The sequence below is a fragment of the Eschrichtius robustus genome, chromosome 11 (assembly GCF_028021215.1).
Source record: "Eschrichtius robustus isolate mEscRob2 chromosome 11, mEscRob2.pri, whole genome shotgun sequence".
NCBI classification, from domain to species: Eukaryota; Metazoa; Chordata; class Mammalia; order Artiodactyla; family Eschrichtiidae; genus Eschrichtius; species Eschrichtius robustus.
Genome location: NC_090834.1, coordinates 13988449 through 13993218, shown reverse-complemented (window position 1 = coordinate 13993218; position 4770 = coordinate 13988449). Strand labels below are relative to the sequence as shown.

General features: G+C 55.8%; 1 long non-coding RNA gene across 1 annotated transcript in view; it reads right to left on the bottom strand.

The window, feature by feature from the left end:
• Nucleotides 1–158: 158 nt before the first annotated feature.
• Nucleotides 159–4770, bottom strand: part of LOC137771227 (uncharacterized) — a 47372-nt gene continuing 42760 nt past the window's right edge. Inside the window, exons 3-4 of the long non-coding RNA XR_011075344.1 lie at nt 1475–1743; nt 159–1052 (exon numbers count right to left, since the gene is read on the bottom strand). This is a non-coding gene — a long non-coding RNA (uncharacterized lncRNA). The remainder of the gene's footprint in view (nt 1053–1474; nt 1744–4770) is intronic.

The window sequence follows — 4770 nt, the reverse complement described above, 5'->3', positions numbered from 1 at the left end:
ACTCCCCCCAACCCCCAACACTCTCTCACTCTCTCTCTCTCTCCCTCTCTCTCTCTCTCTCTCCCTCCCTCTCTCCCTCTCTCCCTCTCCCTCTCCCTCTCCCTCTCCCCCTCCCTCTCCCCCCCCCACTGGGTCCCCTCTTCATTGTATCCACCCACATTCATTATGCACTGAACATCTCTTTATTCACTTTATTCATCTCTCTTTCCTAGTAGACCCTGAGTTTCTTGAGGATGTAGACTGAACTTTTTCACCTCAATCCTCAGCAGCGCAAAGTAGATACTAAGAAAATGTTTGTGGAAGTAAAACCTTTGTTCTCCCAAAAGAACTCTATCCTAAGCTCAAAGTGCCACACACACACACACACACACACACACAAGACCCTATAGGAGAATAGATCCAATGGAAAAAAATTGTAAAGTGTTTTAAAAAGCATTTCACATATGTTATTTCAGTGTTTGCCACAAACCTGTGAGAAAAATGTTATGGCCCCATGACACTGATGAGGAAACAAAGGCTTGCATTAGTTAAGGACTTCCTCAGGGTTACACAGCTAGAAAGTGGTAAGCCCAGGACTAGAGTTTGGGTCTCCTTACCCCAGGGCACTTTCCCTGTATCCCACTACCCCCACCCACCCAGGATTAATACCAACAAGTAACAACCATTGACCACTTCAGAAAGGAAGGGCACTAGCAAGCCCCTTTGCTCATGCTATTTGGTTCCTCTGAGCTCTCCCCTGCCCCTCCTCACAGATGGTCCCCAGATAGCTCTAGCTCTCACTGACCTCCCTCCCTCTCACCTTCTACATCTATGCCACCCAACTGAGTACCTACTTGTATGTTTTATCTTGATTCTCCTGTGCGTATGTCTGGTTGCCCCAAAAGATTCATGAGGGCCCAAACCACGTCTCCTATGCCTCTATATTCCCCACAGCACTCAAGGGCTGGGTTCATAGTGGGATTCAGTAAATACTCACTTGATGGGTTGATGGTGTCCGCAGCTGGGCACTGGGCAAGGTCTGGGGAGGCACAGCTGGAAAAGGGGGAGAAACCCTGAAAGAAGATAACATAACAACCTCTATGGGTACCTAACATAGAAGTTTACAAAGCATTTTCATACACACTATCTCTTGATCGTGCTTTGAGCCAATCAACAAAACTTCCCCAAGTGCCTATTAACTGCTATGCCAAGACCAAGCTGGTTTAGGGACTGAATCATCACAACTCTGTGAGATAGGTATTACTCCCACTTAAAGGAAAAGAAAACTGAAGCCCAGAGAGGCTGAGCTCTGGTGTGAAAGATCTCAGAGCCTAGGATAGTACCTGACCCATGGAAGTAGGGTTTAATCTCCTCTCCCCTCCCCAGGGTCCTGCTATAAGATGAGCCACAAGACAAGAAGGCCATTTCTCAAACAGGATTGCTTGTTAAAAGGAAGGGTCCACCCAGTTATGTGGGTCAGTTTCCCGTTACATACATGACAAACCGCATGGGCTTGTGATGATCCGTTTGGCACGATGCCCAGTTCATAGCAGGTCCAGAAAACAATGTTTGTAGGGGTGAGTGATGGCTGTGTTGCAAGAGGTCTGTTAATTGTGGCACACAATCAAGTGTATTCGGCATGTCCTGTGGAGCAGCCATGTAGAGCACTCCCCTGGGTGGAGCTGTGACTCATTTCCCCAGCGTAGGTTCCAGGTTGGGATGCGGAGCCCCAGCTCTGGGCAGCCACGAGTTCTGGGTGGAACCCTGGAGTGAGGGAGGAGAGGAGAGAGGCCGGTGGCCCATTGCTGGAATGGAGTGGCTCCCTCTACTGGCGAACTCGGGGAATCACCGTGTGTTGCCGCGTATCTGTGTGTCACTATGTCACGAGGAGTGTCACAGGTGTGTCAGCGAGTGTCGAGTGTCGGTGGAAGTTCGGGCATGGGTATAGCCTGTTCGTGGTGCAGTGTGGGCGTGCCAGCGTTACGTGGGCCTGTTTCTGGAACCACAGGGTGTACACACACAACCACATTTTGTAATACACTTTACTTTTGGGGTGGAGGTAGGGGGTCGGAGGCGCTAGGGCTGCAGATTATCTGAGATTACTACCTGGGGTGACTAGGACGAAAGGATCCTCCAGCTGGTACTCATCACCGACCTCGTGCAGGTGGGATTCAGGACTAGAGAACAGTTCCTGGGAAGGGACTCTATCCCCAAAAGCAAACAGGGACCCAAGAAAGGGTTAACGTTGAGCCCCACAGTGACTTCAATCATTGGCTGAGGGCACTGTCAGTCAGCTTCTGGGGGCGGGGCTTGTCAGGCCGCCTTCGGACTGCCCAGCGCCCCTCTCTTGCCCCTCGACCCCCACTTCATTTCACTCCTGGGCTGCTGCCACACCCCCAGCTTGATGGAGACACCCTCCTGGGCCCTGGAAAAGGAGCGGATCTGGGCATCCTGGCTTCCCCACTCACTCCAGCTGCCTGGCTTCCTGATAGATGGTGATTATTATATAATAGACCTGCTGGACAGAACCGTGCCAGCCCTCGGAACACTTTGCCCCTCCTCGAAGCCTGCCCCAGGGCCTGGCACCAGCAGCACAGAGCCTGCCGCCCTGCTCTGCCGGCTCCCGCAGCACCGCCTCCATTCCAGGGCGGGAGACCCCGGGGCCACCCTCCCCGGTGTCCCTGGGGCCACTTTCTGGGTTGGGGCGGGCGCCAGGCTGGGAGTACGGACGGCGCCCCGCAGGTCTCGGGGTCGGCCTGCGGAGTATGGTTTTACCAGCGCCTCTCCAGAATTGTGGGACCCAGTTGGCCCCTTCCAACCTGAACTTGGAACTTGGGAGCCAATAGAGGTGGGGATAGGGGGCGCAGGGGCCAGGGTCGGACAGCGAAAGGAGTTTGGAAAAGATGCGGGGGCAGGAAAAGGGAGGCTGGGAGAGGGGGCCGGCAGGGGCAGTGGGGGAGGGACTCTTATCCTGACAGGGCTCCCGCCTTCCCCGACTGGAGGGTTTGGAAAAACTGAGCAGGCAGCCAAGGCTTGGCTGGAAATCCTGCAGCCCACCCTCCTGGGGACACAAAGCTGGAGGGCGGGGGCAGGGCGGGGGGGGGGAGAGCACGACCCCGGGGAGGGCAGGGCCTCTTTTGGGGCTGGGGGCCCAGGGGCCAGGTCCCTGGGGAGGGGGTTCCTGGCGCTGTCTCCCCGCAGTCCGCTTCCCCCTTCTCCTTCTCTACCCCCTCCTTTTCCCCCTCCTCCCCCTCCCCGGCTCCAGTCTTGCAGATTGCGGGCAGACTTAACTCCTTGCGCGCCAGCCCGGTGGACTCCTAGGTGGTGACGCTGTGAGGGAGGAAAGAAGGGAGGGACTCCTGACGCTACTCCCACCCACAGTTTAACACCTTGTGGCCCAGAACGCAGTCTCGGAACTTGGGCTTGTCAGAGCCCTAGAAGGCTGCCTGGTGCTCGAAGAGCGACACACAAAACCCGGCACCTGAGAGCTGCGTAATCCAGTCCGCTCTCCTGCCACATCTTAACTGTCTACCCTCCCCTGTCACCCCAACCCTCTGTGCCTCTTCCTCCACCCTTTGGCCACCCTCCCGCCACCACCCCCACTAGTTGCTGCAAAGATCCCTGACAGAAGGATGCAGGGAACCCGGAAATCTGGGTTCTGTGGCTGCTTCTGCATTCTCCTCCACATCCCGCCTGGGAGGCCCACGCAGGTGACCGCAGCCCAGGCCTCTTTGGCCTCCAGGGGGCTCCTTCACACATCTGCGGGGGTAGCTACCCAACCGAGGCAGAGAATGCTAGCCTCCCCCAGCTCCAGCTAGGACAAGGGCCCGAGTAGCCGGAAACCCTGACTTCACTTCCACCCTAGCCCCTCTCCTAGGCAGCACTTCCTCCACCATCAGATTTGCCCCCCAGTTCGGCCGTGAAAGACTATGCCTGAGAGCAGTACCTCAGTCTAGGCAGGAAGGGGTTAATGGAGCTCCCAGGCTCCCTGTGAGAGCCAGGTGAGGAACCGCCCATCTTGGCCTTCAGGTGTGCGGGTGGGGAAGTGGAGGGACGCCGACCTCAGGGCTGCTCTTTTGCCCCCTGGTGGTTAGATCTGGCTTAGCAGTCTCTGGCAAAAGCTACGCTCAGGTGGGTATTGGTGAAAGAAAAACTTTGGAGGCAGCTAGAGTACTCCTCCTGCAGGAATAGCACCTTTGGAGAGAAAGAGAATCCTATGGGGAGGCTGGTGGAGCTCCCACAATCCCTGCCATGCCATCCCCACTTATCAGGCTGCCTCAGCCACTTCCAGATCTTTGCCCTAGGGACCCTACTTGTGGGTCCCAGGTGCCCAGACACCTGGAGGAGGACAGGAGAAAATAGAAGATATAGGCTCTATCCTGCCAGGGTCTCAACCGAATGAAGGGGAGCAATAGAAGGAAGCTGCCCCTCACCTTCTTTTCTCTCTGTGTCCAGCCTTCCCAGAACTCCCATTCCCTCCAGACCCCAGCAGCAAATGCAAACCTCTAGCCAGGCTTCAACGCTCCTACCAGCTACCCGGTCCCCCATCAGTTTCCCTCCCCTCTAGCCAAGCTGCCTTCTGAGTTTCTCCCCCATAAAGAGGCCCTCTTGAGGGATTCTAGGTGCTCACAACCATTTCCTCCTATCCCAGGTAGGGCTGAGACCCTTCCTCCCCTCTACCCAGAAGCCTTCCCAGGTTAGCGAAGGCCATGACCTTCAAGGGTTCCTTTCTCTTTTTTCCCAGTTGCCTCACTTCCTTCCCTCTCCCCATTTCCAATTATCTTCTATCTA